Source organism: Mustela nigripes, chromosome 2, assembly GCF_022355385.1.
Source record: "Mustela nigripes isolate SB6536 chromosome 2, MUSNIG.SB6536, whole genome shotgun sequence".
Classification (NCBI taxonomy): Eukaryota; Metazoa; Chordata; class Mammalia; order Carnivora; family Mustelidae; genus Mustela; species Mustela nigripes.
Window position 1 is genome coordinate 178,569,067 of NC_081558.1, and position 17,495 is coordinate 178,586,561.

A 17,495-nucleotide genomic window follows, 5' to 3' on the forward strand; every position below is an offset into this window, starting at 1 on the left:
AAATGAAATAATAAATAATAACAATAATAACTCTTAATTTATATTCTAATTCAGTTTAATAATCAGATTAACATTTTTAGACTTGCCTTGATTGGAAAAACAATAACTCTATAGACCTAGATATTAGAAATAATATAATATCTTATTTTCTTTAAATCATACATTGCTTTTATAAAAACAGCTCTTTTCCAGTTCTCCATTAGGAGAAACAATTTAAAGCCAAGTTGCTTATCTCATATATGTGCACTAGTCTGATTTCATTATTTGTGTCTTTTAGCATTTTCTACATAGTCTGTTGCTAGGTAAATAGTTCCTGCTACTGACATAAAGTTGTTACTAAGTAAATGATTTTGATTCTAAATTGCAGAGATCAAATAGAATAATATATATTCACCAAAATTCTCCATATCTCAAATATATCTCAAAACCTATGATCTTATTTTTTATTCTATGTACTAATCTATTTTACTATATTGTTTTGAAAATCGAATGAGAAGGCACATTTAACATTATTTTTCAAAGTCAAAAGTACATGGCAATTTTATTGAAAAATTTCAACTCAGAATAATATATTAAATGTTTTCCCAATTATTGATTTTCAACTACGATCAATAAATTTATTTTTTCTCATTTTTGAATTCCTGTAGTTATTTAAATTTTGGTACAGTTTAAAATTTCAATTTCAGACTCAATTTAAGGCTTGCTGTGACCCATGGCTGCTTTGATATAGATGGAATGATCATGATACCACTCTGACCCACATCTACCTTTTCCCCTTAAGACTATACTTCTCAGAGGCACTGGGAAGTATAACTGAGGCTGGGTCACTCTGTTAATTAATCATCTGATTCTTGGTCTTAGTCCAGGTCATAACTCAGGGTCATGAGCTCAAGGTCATGAGCTCAAACCCTGCTAAGGGCTCCATGCTCAGCACAGAGTCTGCTTGAGAGTATCTCTCCCTCCACCCCCCCCAAAATGCCCCTCCCTCTGCTTGGCATCCTCTTTCTCTCTCTTTCTCTAAAATAAGTAAATAAAATCTAAAAATTTAAAAACAAAACAAAACAAAAAAACAAAAACAAAACAAACTATACTTCCAGAACTTCAGGATTATTTTTTACATTCTGTGCTGGTCATTACTGTTTCTTGAACTCTGACCTGTGCATTAATACTCTCTGTGAAGGTCAGGCAACCAAAAGTAGATGGTTGTCTCATTTGGGAGTTATGTGGACACTTAGGCAACCCCAAATGGGACTCAAGCTCCTTGATGCCACTCAGTTGTGTATTATCTGCTAGGTTACCTTTACCCTACCTAGTACTGTATTGTGGAGCATAGTTATGGGGACTCAAGTTGGATACCCTGGGTGTGTTCCTTGATCCTTAGGAAAGTCTCACATGTTGGCCTTAGCAAATGGTGAGAATGTGGGCTGCTCCACAGCATGTCTGACTCTTGGCCTTGCTACCCTCTCTAATTTTTCTCTCTCCTGCTCACATAGCACAGCCTGATCTTTAGGACTTTGCCTAAGCAGATACCCAACTGGGGAATGGATGTAAGTCTATAGTTTTGAAAGATATCCTCAACACTTCTCTTAGAGTTTCTCTTTCATTTGGCGAGAGGAAGGTTCTAAGCAGATGGGACCAGATATGGGTCTTATAAGTCAAGCTATAGACATGGATTGTATCTCTCAAAGGTAGCTAATTGATTCTTCATTTGTCAAGTAACACATCAAGGGACAGCCATGGGTCAATAAAAATAACCAAGATCTGGGGACAAAATAAGTAAAGGTAGACATGGTTACTATCACAAAATCAACAGTATGGGTGAATGGATGGCAAATACTGACCAAATTATACAATAAAGACAAAACTATACCTAGATCATTTTATTTCTTCTAATGGCAATTTTACTGAACAGCACCATTAAATAAATAACTTAATTATATCAACAACATGGATAAATCTAATGAATATAACTTTGAGGAAAAAATAAAGCCAGATAGAAAAAATATGAACATAGGGAAAACTAACTATGGCACAAGAATTAAGATGGTAGTTTCCTTTGAAGGATGGTGGGAGGATTGAGAAGGGGCCAAGGGGACATCTGAGATGCTGATGATCTAATTTTGGCTGGTTGTAATTTTATGGATATATTTCTCATATTACATCAAATTGCTCTCTGCTTCATGCGTTATTCAATATGCATATTTGCATATGGGGAGGCACTATGGACTATGGACTAAATTGCACTCCCCCCCAATTCATATATTGAAACTATATTTAGGGAAGGCCTACAAGGAGATAATTAAGATTAAATGAGGTTATAGGGGTAAGGCCCTAATCCAATAGGATTAGTGGTACTATAAAAAGAGGAAAAGAGAGAACTTTCCTCTCTTTCTTTCTCTCATTCTATAAGCACACAGTGAAGAAAGGTCATTTGAACACACAATGAGATGTCAGCCACCTATAAAACAAGAGAAAAGACCTCAGATTGAAATTTACCTTGGTGGCACCTTGTTCTTGGGCTTTCCAGCCTCTAAAACTGAAAAAAAAAAAAAATCTGTTGTTCAAGCCACCAACCTTCTAGAATTTCATTATAACAGACAAAGCTGACTGAGACAGAAGTTCATCATGAGTTTAGCTTTGCACATATTAAGTTCAGGCTGGCTTTAAACTAAGAAAAGTTGTCTAGGAGAAAGTTAAAGGAACAACTCTAGAACTCAGAGATGTTGATGTCTACAAATCTGTTTAAAAATATGTTTGTGAGTTAACTTTGACAATGTGGTAATGGAAGAGATGGGTTTAAATAAGATTACAAGGGAAATAATATGAAGTGAGAAATCTTCTAAGAAGCCAGCCTCCAGAAAAGCTAACATTTAAAGTTGGGTAGAGGCTGAGACTAGATAAGAGATGAAGAAGGACCTGCCAGAAAGTTAAATAGACTAAAAAGTGCTATTTATATTAAGAAAGATAAAATATGTGACCTAATCAAAAGCTAATTGAGCACAGAGCAATAGCAAGGTGTCAGATTAGAATGGGCCAAGAAGTGGTTGGAAGTGAGGAAATGGAGATAGCATGTAGAGACAAATATTCTTAGAAAGAAAATAAATATTTATGAGATTAGCAAGAGAGCAAAGTAAAGAAATGAATGTAATTTGAGAGGCAGGGTGGGGGGTTGGGAGTAGGGAAGGAAAAATATGAAACAAGATTGGGAGGGAGACAAACCATAAGAGACTCTTAATCTCAGGAAACAGAGGGTTGCTGGGGGTGGGGGAGGAGGGATGAAGTGGTTGGATTATGGACATTGGGGAGGATATGTGCTATGGTGAGAACTGTGAAATGTGTAAGCCTATGATTCACAGACCTGTATCTCTGGGGACAAATAATACCTCATATGTTAATGAAAATAACTTTTTAAAGAACCCAATAGATTTTATACATTAGAATATTCAGAGAAATAAAGTATAATCTTTAGTGTGAATTTCCTGCAACAAAGTTGAGATGCCAGATACCAGTGGAAGCAGCACTCATAGATAAGGGTCAGGAGCAGGAAGAAGCACAGGATATGAACAGAAAAAAATCTTTTTTTTTTTTTTTTTTGTGGTTCTTATCATGAAATTGAAGGAGGTTCCCTCTAACAGACTCTCTTTTTCAGTGAATCATAGGAGAATCATAAACACTGAGCAGGGAAAATGGGAAGATCAGAAATTTTGGTAGAGTGGAAAAGGTTTGAAATGGGCATTATTTAAATAGGAGAATATGTGTTTTTCAAAGACACACAGCAAGATTTCTGAGCAGTGTTGGAAGATCCACATGAGGCCAGGATCCATGAATTTATAGTGAAACCAGAAGACCCAATTTGGCAATTTCTTGCCATATTGCTTGACTACTTGGGTTCAGGTGCAGAGAAATTAGGTGGCTAGTTTCTTCCAGAGTTAGGATTTTGCCAAATGGATGCAACTAAAACAGAATCAAGAAAGTTGTGATGCTGGAGAAAGAATTCTTTGAATAATAACTAATTAATATAAGCTGAATCACAAGAAAATAAAAAAGGAGGAAGCCAACGTATTATGATAAAGAAGAGAAGTCAACGGATTAGAGTTTGACTGCAATAAAAATTAGACACAATATTTTGATAAACAAATTCTGAGAGAAGTTTGTGGCCAGAATTAAATGCTGAAGATATCTGGAGAGATAGACAGACTAAGAGGTTGAAAGGAAATAAATGTGGATGACTCTAGAAGTAAGAAGGTCAAGAGCTACATGAGAAGATGGATAAAGCTCTTGAGTACTGAAGTGACTGGGAAGATGGCAAATGAGGTCTGTTAAATACATGTCAAATTCTTTGAAAGATGAGAATTGGCTGGAAGCCATCAAATGACAACAGAAAGTGAGTAAGTCATATATATTAAAGACTTAACCAAGTTTTTATGTTTAGTTTTACAAAAGAGTTAGTAATGATCTGGATGGTTGGAACAACAAGGAGTAGGAATAAGCCCAATCTCACATGATGCACTTGAGATTTGAAAAATAGTCACTTCTTGAAAATCTTCTGCAAGATTTCTCATAACAGAGGGAGTTTCACTGAAAACAAGGATATTAAGAAAATACTCATAGAAGAGTTTGTAAGTTGAAGGGAATTTGCTAATTATGAAACTTGATTCTACTGGGTGCAGTAAAAGGATTTGTATAGTGGGTAATAAGCTGGGTGTGGGGCTGGATCAAACATGATGAATATTTTAGGTTATGGTGTTTTAGAGAACCCATGATAAGAGGATTACATGTTTTTGTTAACTGATAAAAACAGAAATAGACAAAATGTATTAATTTAGTCTTAAAAGTTGCTTGAAGGTCTACACATTTAATGTAATCCTTATCAAAATCCCAACCATTTTTTTTTCAAAGAAATGGAACAAATAATCCTAAAATTTGTATGGAACCAGAAAAGACCTTGAATAGCCAAAGGAATATTGAAAAAGAAAACCATAGTTGGTGGCATCACAATTCCGGACTTCAAGCTCTATTACAAAGCTGTCATCATCAAGACAGCATGGTACTGGAACAAAAACAGATACATAGATCAATGGAACAGAATAGAGAGCCCAGGAATAGACCCTCAACTCTATGGTCAACTAATCTTCAACAAAGCAGGAAAGAATGTCCAATGGAAAAGAGACAGCCTCTTTAATAAATGGTGTTGGGAAAATTGGACAGACACATGCAGAAAAATGAAACTGGACCATTTCCTTACACCACACACAAAAATAGACTCAAATGGATGAAGGACTTCAATGTGAGAAAGGAATCCATCAAAATCCTTGAGGAGAACACAGGCAGCAACCTCTTCGACCTCAGCCGCAGCAACGTCTTCCTAGGAACATCGCCAAAGGCAATGGAAGCAAGGGCAAAAATGAACTATTGGGATTTCATCAAGATTAAAGGTTTTGCACAGCAAAGGAAACAGTTAACAAACTAAAAGACAACTGACAGAATGGGAGAAGATATTTGCAAACAACATATCAGATAAAGGACTAGTGTCCAAAATCTATAAAGAACTTAGCAAACTCAACACCTAAAGAACAAATAATCCAATCAAGAAATGGGCAGAGGACATGAACAGACATTTCTGCAAAGAAGAGATCCAGATGGCCAACAGACACATGAAAAAGTACTCCATATCACTCGGCATCAGGGAAATACAAATCAAAACCACAATGAGATATCACCTCACACCAGTCAGAATGACTAAAATTAACAAGTCAGGAAATGACAGATGCTGGCAAGGATGCAGAGAGAGAGGAACCCTCTTACGCTGTGGTGGGAATGCAAGCTGGTGCAACCACTCTGGAAAGCAGTGGAGGTTCCTTGAAAAACTGAAAATAGAGCTACCCTATGACCCAGCGATTGCATTACTGGGTATATATCCTAAAATACAAACGTGGTGCTCCAAAGGGGCACATGCACCCCAATGTTTATAGCAACAATGTCCACAATAGCCAAACTATGGAAAGAACCTAGATGTCCATCAACAGATGAATGGATCACGAAGATGTGGTATATATACACAATGGAATACTATGCAGCCATCAAAAGAAATGAAATCTTGCCATTTGCGACAACATGGATGGAACTAGAGCGTATCATGCTTAGCGAAATAAGTCAAGCAGAGAAAGACAACTATCATATGATCTCCCTGATATGAGGAAGTGGTGATGCAACATGGGGGCTTAAGTGGGTAGGAGAAGAATCAATGAAACAAGATGGGATTGGGAGGGAGACAAACCATAAGTGACTCTTAATCTCACAAAACAAATTGAGGGTTGCTGGGGGAAGAGGGGTTGAGAGAAGGGGGGTGGGGTTATGGACATTTGGGGAGGGTATGTGCTATGGTGAGTGCTGTGAAGTGTGTAAACCTAGGGATTTACAGACCTGTACCCCTGGGGATAAAAATACATTATATGTTTATAAAGAAAAAAAAAAGTTGCTTGAAGGAATATAGACACTAAACCTAGAAGTGGGTAAATACATCATCTGAAATGATGAAGAACACAAGAGCCACATTCCTTGGGTAGAATGCTCACTGTTAAACCCAGAATTCAAATTCACATTCTGAGTGGGCTGAATTATTAATGGTGAATTCAAATGCTATCACCAGCATCAGCATCCGTAACATAGCTACCATAAAAAAGAATGAGATCTTGCCATTAACAACAACGTAGATGGACCTAGAGGGTATTACACTAAGTGAAATAAGTCAGACTGAGAAAGACAAATACCATATGATTTAACTCAGATGTGGTATCTAAAAAAAAAAAAAAAGAAAAACAAAAAACAAAACAAAACAAAAAAACACAAAATAAATGAACAAACAAAAAACAGAATCAGAACTACAAAAACAGAGAACAAACTGATGGTTGCCAGAGGAAAGGAGGGAGGCAGAATGGACAAAATGGATGAAGGGAGCATGGGAGGTACAGATTTCCAGTAATGGAATGAATAAGTCATAGGAATAATAGGCACAACATAGGAAAACGTTAATGATATTGTAATAGTGTTGCATAGTCACAGGGGGTAGCGACACTTGTGATGAGTATAGCATAAGGTATAGAGATGTCGAATCACTATGTTATACATTTAACACTTATGTAACATTGTGTGTCAACTATACTCAGATAAAAAAATTAAATATAAGTAAATGAGTAATATAGCACATGTTATGTACCATGGTGATGTTCAAAGTATATTATTAATATTAAGTTAACCCTCTCTACAATTCAAGAAGGTAGTGCTTGTCACCATTTACTGTGGAAAGAAGAGATTTTGTTATAGCTGTTCTAAGATAGAAGAGAATTTCATATAGTTAAATGTTTGTTTTAAGAAGTTAATATAAAAGATGAGGGTGTAGAGGCTGAAGAGAGGGGACATAGATAATGGAGCAAGGATGCGTAGTTGCAACCATTAAGTACCTCCTTTCTCCTTCTTTTTATTTTTTTTATTTTATTTTTTTTACTAACGTATACTGCATTTCTCATTTCAGAAGGACAGGTCTATGATTCATTAGTCTTACATAATTCATAGAATTCATAGAACTGCTATAACAATATTGCCAGCTTTTACATTCCAGCTTGACCATCTACTAGGTCTGGGATCTCAGAAAAGTAACTTACATACCCTTCCCAATGTCCATCACCCATCACCCTATCCCTCCCACCTAATTCCCATCAAGAAACCCCTAGTTTTTAATCTCAGGAAACAAACAAACAAAAATCTTCTTTTTTAAAAAGAACCTCAATTATATTCCAGTAGGTGATTTTATTTCCCAGGTTTCCTTTTCTTAGCCATGACCATATGATTTTGTTTCTGAAGGAGTAGAATGTGGACTAAGAAGTAGGCTTTGAATTGGAAGTTGACTCCATTGGAAGAAAGAGCCCTTTATCTTCTCATCTGGCCCCTCCTTCTGGCCTTAAATGTAGCATAATAGCTACAACTCCAGTAGCCACATTAGACCAGAAGGTGGCCTTGAGCAATGACATGGAAAAACAGGATCCTGGATCTGCAATATCTTGGAGCTGCCAGACTGTCCTACACTTCCCAACTCTGGAACTATTTTAGATAAAAACACAAATGTATTTCTTGTTTTAGCCATTATTTTAGTATTTTTCTGTTAAATCCAGTTGATCATCATCTAACCAAGAAAGCATGGTGTCCAGAAACCAGTGAAAGAGACTATCTTAAAAGTGAAGGAAATGCTAGGTAATTTCTTAGAGATACAGTGAGTTGTTAACTGAAATGTGCTTACTGATTAATTAAAGTAGGCTGTTGAAGAACTTAACAAAAGAAACTTCATGACAATGGAATGTAAAGATAATAGCAAATTGAGAAGAAATAGAAAAGTAGAAAAGGGAGACAATTCAAGTATATAATGTACTGCTCTGGAGAGCAGTATTACAATAGAGACAGCAAATGGAGGGAACATAGAACTCAAAAGTATCGATGTTTTTTGGTTTATTGGTTTTGTTTTCTAGATAATAAGGAAATATATTAGAACATATTTCACTTACATTCTGCCTTAAAATGCTGTGTATTTTCTCTTTGAAAAGGGGGAATTCTATTTATCTATCTATCCTATCTATCTACCTATCCATTCACCCAGAGAGAGAAGTATGTCTTAAGTAGTGTGAATTTTTACTTATATGTGATGCCATAAGTGAAATTTCTAAATAAAGTAAATCAACTTAAGGCAGTTATAAAATAAATACATCATGGGGATTTAATGTATAGCATAGGGAATATAATTAATGATATTATCATAACACTGTATGGTGACAGATGGTAACTAGACTTATCATGGGAATCATTTCATAGTGCATAAAAATATCAACCACTATGATATACACCTGAAACTAATAGGAAATTTTATGTCAGTTATGCTTCAATAAAATATCAACTTAAGGATTTCTCAAGTGAAATAAACATTAAAATTAAAGAGATAACACCCACACCTTATAGCACAGAATATAACATTTACGCGTGCAAAGCCTTACTTTATAAACTCTTGATAGTTAATGCTAATTATATCAGAATATTTTAAATAATAAATATATTTAGCTTTATGATCAGACTCATTTTAAACTTTCACTTGGCTTCTAGCTTTGAAATGAGAGTCATCCTAAGAGAATATTTGAGTAGTGAAATATCTGAAATTGAAACTGAGACCTTCATGGTGAATTTGAGAAGGAAGAGTTCAGGAAGATTTCTATGGCAAATTGTTTATGTGCCAATAAATTCTGTAATAGACATTTTCACTGGTCTGCTAAAGTTTCATCCAAGAAAAATAGTATAGGAATGAACTCATCTCATATTCTGTTCCCTATCAAAACAGTAATCATATATGTTATGTATATACATGTATGTGTATGTATATGTATATATATACATAAACATTTATATATATATTTTTTTTTAAGCCTACAATTTATAACATAGGCTTCTCAGAACATCCTTATACCTAAGGCCCTGGAAAAGTATAAAATGCTTATTGAAGACATACAAGAAATCTACACATTAAGCTTTCTGCAAAATTAAATGTGTGTATATATATATATATATATATATATATATATATATATGTATTTTAAAATTATCTGAAAAATAAATAAGCATTCATTATACAGTAAGGCACCAGTGGGTGAATCCAGAGGATGATGATAAACAGAAACATGATTTTCCATACTTAAACATTATGACTTTGAAGTATGAAATAATTTTGGAGGGAAGAAGTCACTTTTCCTTATCACTTATTCTACCAACTTTCAACCAATAAACCCTTCAGTAAAGTTGCAGGAGGCTCCCCTACCCTGTAGTATCACCCATGAGCTATCATACTAAACTAAATTAAATTAGTTTACTCACTAAATAAAATTAAAATGGACAAAGAATACATCAACAGTGTTTTCCAAATTGAGACATAATTTCAACTTTTCTGATATCCGTATACACTTCCACTTTCAAATAAGATTAACTCCAAAAATAATGTTTCAGTATGAAAACATTTTATGTGAAATTTTGCATCATGGATTTTTCCAAAAAGCATTTTCACCTAAACTCTGAAACTATTACATGAAAGTAGAAATTTCTCCTTTTTTACTTTGTTAAAATTATTATTATCTTAAAATTACATCCAATTTTTACCAACATGTAAGAAGTGGTCACATTAGATTTCTAAATAGATAATGCATTTATATTAATTGACTTATTTACATTTTTGTTACTTATCATTTACTGTCAGAATAAAAGGTACTGAAGACAGGAACTTTTTCTACTATTTAAATCCTTAGTACCTAGAACAGTGCACACCTGATGCTTTTTGACCTTGTTCCCTTCACTGAACAATGTCTCAAACATCATTCAGTCCCATAGAAAATATTTTTTTTTAAATGATTTTATTTATTTATTTGTCAGAGAGAGAGCGAGTGAGAGTGAGCACAGGCAGACAGAGTGGAAGGCAGAGTCAGAGGGAGAAGCAGGCTCCCTGTGGAGCAAGGAGCCCGATGTGGGACTCAATCCCAGGATGCTGGGATCATGACCTGAGCTGAAGGCAGCTGCTTAACCAACTGACCAGATGGCATTTTGTTGTATGATATACCACACTTTATTAGACTATCTACCTAATAATAGACATCTAGGTTGTTCACATTATTTTGATAAGACAATGCTACAATGAATCTATTTATTATATATATATATATATATATAGAGAGAGAGAGAGAGAGGATACTTGCTGAATTGAAGGGCACGTGTATTTTTATGTTGATCTATTTTGTCAAATTACACTCTCAAGAGATTTCTCCAGTTTAAAGTCTCTACAACAATGTATGAATGTATGAGAATGAGAGTTTTCTTTCTTTGTTTTTTTAATATTTTATTTATTTTTCAGAGACAGAAAGAGAGAACCCAAGCAGAGGGAGCAGAAGACAGCAGGCAAGGGAAAAGCAGCCTCCTGACTGAGCAAGGAGCCTGATACAGGACTCTATCCCAGGACCTCAGGATCCTGCCCTGTGCTGAAGGCAGATGCTTAATAGACTGAGCCATCCTGAGAATGAATGCTTTAAAGATTCTTATCAATATCATATGGGCAAACTGGTGTTATTTTAATGTTTTTCTTATCATGACTGAGTTTGAGCAGATTTTTACACATAAAAGAATCAATGTATTTTCTGTTGCTAAATTGTCCTTTACACATAATTTTTCAGGAGCTTGTTAGTTTATGCACAGTTATAAAAGTGAACAAAATAGCTTATGTGTTTTATGTTGACAAGATTTCAGTCTTTATACCCCACAACTTTAATTTTTGCACTCTCATATTGGTCACTTTTTTCTTTTATAACTGTTCAAATTACTTCTGTATTTAGAGGCTATCCCACTTCAAAACCACAAGAAGTATCATATCTTTTCCTTTTGGCTTCATATATATATATTTTTTTACTATAATTGTGGGTCATCTGAAATTTCTCCCAGTAGGAGATGATGTTAGAATTCAAGTTTTCTTTCTCCCCCCCATACAGGTAGCCCTTAATCCTAGTCCTATTTATTGAATGACACTTCTTTTCCAATCACTGTGGAACTCCATTTTCATTGTGAACTAAATAACTAGGTTCAATACCTGGATTCTCTTTTTGTTCTATTTTATTTTTGGTGTCTACATATGCTAAGATGACCATAGTTACAAATTATTTTTCAGTTTCTCATAAAGTTGGTCCCCTCCCATTAAACTTGTTTAAACATTTTCCCAATGATATTTACAACTCTGAACATAAGAAACAACCAGACTTACTGATATTTTATTTGAATATATTTAAATATATAGGTTTAGATATAATCAACATCATCCTGACTTTAAAACATTCTGTAAGAATAAAATATGCCTTTCTATAAAATTATTTTTCATCCCTCCATATTATTTTAATTTTAAATTTTGTCCCTCACTTAAGTATATATTTACTTTTCATTATTTTTTTGCTTTTATATGTCATACCATTTGTTCTATTATATTTTTGAATTGCTTCTCATTGGTAGATGAGGTTACTGATTTCTGTATATTGATTTGCTATTCAATAAACTTACTATATTTGGCAATCTCAGTTTTTCAGTTGATTCATATATTTTCTTTTCGCTTTTTCATATTTTCATATTAAAAGTGAAGATATCTTAAGGATATTTTAAAATACATTTTAGGAAGTGGAGATGCAACATGGGGGGTTAAGGGGGTAGGAGAAGAATAAATGAAACAAGATGGGATTGGAAGGGAAACAAACCATAAGTGACTCCTAGTCTCACGAAACAAACTGAGGGTTGCTGGGGGGAGGGGGTTTGGGGAAGGGGTAGGGTTATGGACATTGGGGAGGGTATGTGCTGGAGTAAGTGCTGTGAAGTGTGTAAACCTGGCGATTCACAGACCTGTACCCCTGGGGATAAAAATATATTATATGTTTATAAAAAATAAAAATAAAAAATAAATCAAATAAATAAATAAATAAATAAATAAAATACATTTTAAAAGATGAGCCAAATTTCAGTACATTTATGATATACATATATCAGTTTTAATTGTATTATATTCAATTATATAAATCTTTCTTCTTTTTTTGACAGATTTTTTTCATGTCCATTTGGACCTTATATAATGCCTATTAATTCTCCAAATATTCATAGTATGATATAATTAATAAATCACTAAAAATAGTTATATAACTCCAAACACTTGAGAATTGGCTAAAAGCTTATTTCATTACACTCCTTATAAGCCTAATATATATTATTCTCTTAAATGCTTTAACTACTTAAAATGCAGATAAAATAATCATGAATAATTAGAATTATTACAAACAAATGATTATAAAATTGCTAATACACAGGATTACATTGATGTCTTCATTTTGTTTTTATTTTTATTCTTATATTTTCTTGCAATTATAATTTTTCTTACCTAACCTAGAGTTGGAGTTACCTACTCAGAATAGGTGAGGTAGCACCCAAAAAATTATGGATGGCATATCTCAGAGATATTACAATTTTAGTTCCTGACCACCACAATACAACAAATATTATGATAAAACAAATTTTACAATAAAGTGTTTGAAATGAATTTCTTGTTTCCCAGTGCATATCTAAGTTATGAATATATTATAATGCAGCATATTAAGTGTGCAATATTATATCCAAAATGTATATTCTTTAATTAAAAATACTTTATTACTAAAAAATGCTGACTACATCTAGGCCTTCAGCAAGTCATAGTCATCATGCTGTTGGAAGGTCTTATCTTGTGTTGATGGCTGCTGACTGATCAGGGTAGTGATTGCTGAGGTTTGCAGTGGCTGTGGCAATTTCTTAAAATACTACAACAATGAAGGTTTCTGCATCAGTTGATTTCCTTTCCTCAAAAAGTTTTCTGTAACAATCTGCTGTTTGGTGGCATTTTACTTATAGTAGAACTTCTTTCGTGATTGGAGTTAACCCTCTAAAACTCTGCCATTGTTTTATCAACTAGGTATATGTAATATTCTAAGCTGTTTGTTGTCATTTCAACAATCTTCACAGCATCTTCACCAGGATAGATTACATCTCAAGAAACCACTTTTTTTGCTGCTCCATAAGCAGCAACTTTTCATCTGTTCCAGTTTTATAATGAGATTGTGGAAATTCAGTCACATCTTTAGGTTCCACTTCTAATTCTAGTTCTCTTGCTATTTCTGCCACATTTGCAGTTACTTCTTCCACTGAAGTTGTGAACCCAAAGTCATCCATGAGGATCAGAATCAACTTCTTCCAACTCCTGTTAAATTAAATATTTTTACATCTTCTCATGAATCATGAATCCTTCTAATAGCTCTTAATAGCATCTAGAATGATGAATCCTTTTAGGTAGGTTTTCAATTTACTTTACCCAGAAACATGGAAGGAATAACTATCTATGGCAACCATAGCCTTAGAAAATGTATTTCTTAACATAGTAAGACTTGAAAGTTAAAATTACCCCTTGATCTATGATCTATAGAATGTATGTTGTGTTAGTAAGCATTAAAACATTAATCTTGTACATGTCCATCAGAGAGAGCTTTTAGGTGACTGAATACATTATTAATAAGCAGCAATATTTTTAAAGGAATTTTTTTTTCTGAGGAGTAGGTCTCAAGAGCAGACTTAAAATATTCAGTAACCCATGTTGTAAACAGATAAGCTGACATTTAGGATTATTGTTCTATCTATAAAACACAATAATACCAGATTTAGCATAATTTTTAAGGACCCTAGAACTTTCAAAATGGTAAATGAACATTGGCTTCAGTTGAAATTCACCAGCTGCACTAGCCCTAACTAGAGAATCAGCCTGTCATTTGAAACTTTGAAACCAGACATTGACTTCTCCCATCCAGCTATGACAGTCCTAAGTGGCACCTTCTTCCAATATAAGGCTGTTTTGTGCACACTGAAAACTTGTTGTTTAGTGTACCTGCCTTCACTAATGATCTTTTGGTCCCCTGGATAATTTGCTGCAGCTAATACATCAGTATTTGGCACATCACCTTACACTTTTACATTACGGAAATGGCTTCTTTCCTTCAACTTCTAGAGTCAATCTCTCCTAGCTTCAAACTTTTCTTCTGTATCTTTCTCACTTCCCTCAGCCTTCATAGAATTAAAGAGAGTTAGGGCCTTGCTCTAAGCTAGGCTTTAGTTTAAGAAAATGTCATAGTTGGTCTGATCACCTATCCAGGCTAACATTTTCTTCACCTCATCTATAAGACTATTTCACTTTCTTATCATTTATGTTTTAATGGAGTAGCACTTTTAAGTTCCTTCAAGAACTTTTCTTTTATACTCATAACTTGGCTAACTTTTGGACATAAAAAGCATAGATTTTAGCCTATCATAGCTTTCAACATGTCTTCCTTATCTTACTCATTTCTAGCATTTGATTTAAACTGGAAGACAGGAGAATTTTCCTTTCACTTGAAGACTTACAGGCCATTGTAGTGCTATTTACTGACCTGATTTCAGTATTATTTTGTCTCAGGGAAAAAGGAGGCCCAAGGATAAGGAGAGAGATGGAGGAATGGCCAGTTACTGGAGCAGTCATTTATCAGTTAAGTTCACTGTCTTATGTAGGTGCAGTTTGAGGTATTCCAAAACATTTAAAATAGAAACATCAAAAAGCATTGATCACAGATCACTTAATAAACATAATAATGAATAAGTTTGAGACATTGTGAAAATTACCAAAACATGACACAGAGACATGAAATGGGCAAATATTGTTGAAAAGACAGCACAAATTGAGTTACTTGATGCAGGGTTGCCATAAATTTTTCAATTTGTAAGAACTTTTTCAATTTGTAAAAAAAAAATATATATATATATGTATATATGTATATATATACATATATACATATATATATAAAATTTGTGAAGCACAATAAAATGATATGTGCCTATATTTAACAAAACTCCTATTAATACCACTAGAGTTAATGGATTAATTCAATTAATACTTGATTCAGGGTATGAATGCAGAAGTTTTTATCTAATTAATTATTCTCCTATTCTATATTTAGGCTGTTTCTAGTATTTCTCTGTTGCTTAAAAAAAATGTGTTAAGTTCTATAAAAACTAGAATGTATTTGTAAAAATTAGACATGCTCCCATATTTTTTACTTTTCTTTTTTCCCTTAATTTTATTTTCCTTATATTATTGTCTGTATTAACTGTGAAGCACAATAAAAAGCAGTTAAAAAAAAAAAACTATGCCTATGCATAACCAAGGATGCAAGATTTGTTTGTGATTTTCATGATAATTCTATCCAGTCTGGTACCCACTTGGACAGTCCCTTTGATAGACTAAATAAGATAGACTAAATAAGAACTATCTAAATGTTTGAATTTATTAACCTGACTTACATTTTTGTGACCTTCATCTTATTATTTCTGTCTGGAGTTTGAATTACAGTGACTGAATACAAACTTTTATCAATTCCTTTACCAAACCCATATTTTTGCCCTCTGATCAATCATTTTAAGTATGTTAAGACCTATGGTATTAACACACTTATGGATTTGTTTTGGTACATTTTTCTAGAAATAACTTCATTATTCTGAGTCCATAAAAGTATTAGGTGGTAATTTCTTCTAAAATTCAATGTTAACATCTTGCCTTTTATATTTTAGTCTTTAGTGATACTTGAATTATTTTGCATATTTATGATGTAAGGCAGGAATCTAATTTTATTTTTCCCATATGAAGAGCCATTATACAGCAACATATATTAACAAGTTCATTACTGAACTAATCTGTTTAGCATCTTTATCATCTTCTAAGTTTTCATAAATATATTGATCTATTCTTGTGCATATCCCTGAAATAATACTAAACTAAATATAATTAAATTAGTAAACACTAACACTAAGCACAGCTAAAGTACTTTCTTTAGAACTAGAACTTAAATACTGATAGGCACACCTGGTGGCGCAGTGGGTTAAGCAACTGACTTCAGCTCAGGTCATGGTTTTGGGGTCCTGGGATCCAGCCCTGTGCCATGTTCCAGGCTCAGTGGGAAGTCCGCTTGTCCCTCTTCCTCTCCCTCAGCCTCTGACCCCCACTCACAATGCACATCCAGGCTCTATTTCTCTCTCTCTCTAAAATAGTCTTTAAAAAATAGTAATAAAATATTGATATTTCATAAATGATACCCTTACAATATCTTATTTTTCTTCAAAATTGTTTGTTATTGACCCTAATTCTTTGATATAAATTTAAGTTGATCAATTCCTATGAAATCCTCAAATTAAGTTGAATTTCTAGATCCATGTCTTCAAAACTAGTATCTATATGAAATGTTTCTAATGTTTTATCATTTTGTATGATGTTTTCTTTGATATTTTTAATGAAATTAAGTTCCCCTTTATTTCTAATTTGCTAGAAACATATAGTATAAATTTTCTCCATAATTTCAATTTTTTTTCTTTCAGCCTATTGGTTCATATTTTAGTTTTGTATCTTTTATTTCATGAATTCTCGTTCTATTTCATGGGTGTTATTCCTTCGGTCACCACTTTGAGCTCTAAACATTCTTATTCTAACAATTTTTTCAAATTGTTCATTTTGTAATCCTTTCTAGAGTGAATTCATACTTTTATGATTGGTTTTTACTCATTTTTATAAGGTTTATTCACTTGCTTTAGAATTATGCTGGTGTATTCATCTTGACTAGTATAATTTTAACTTTTCTATAACCTGGTTAAAATTGCATTTTGCTATAAATGAAGAAAAAAACAGAAACTAAACAACTGAACGGTTTGTTTTTCCCACATAAGGTGTACAGAGACAAGATGTCATTACTGGTATAAAGCCCAAGGATGTCATCAAAAAAGCTGGTTCTATCTGTCTTCATGCTCTGTCATCCATAATGTTCAGGTTCATCGTTATGGTCTCAATATAAGAGCTG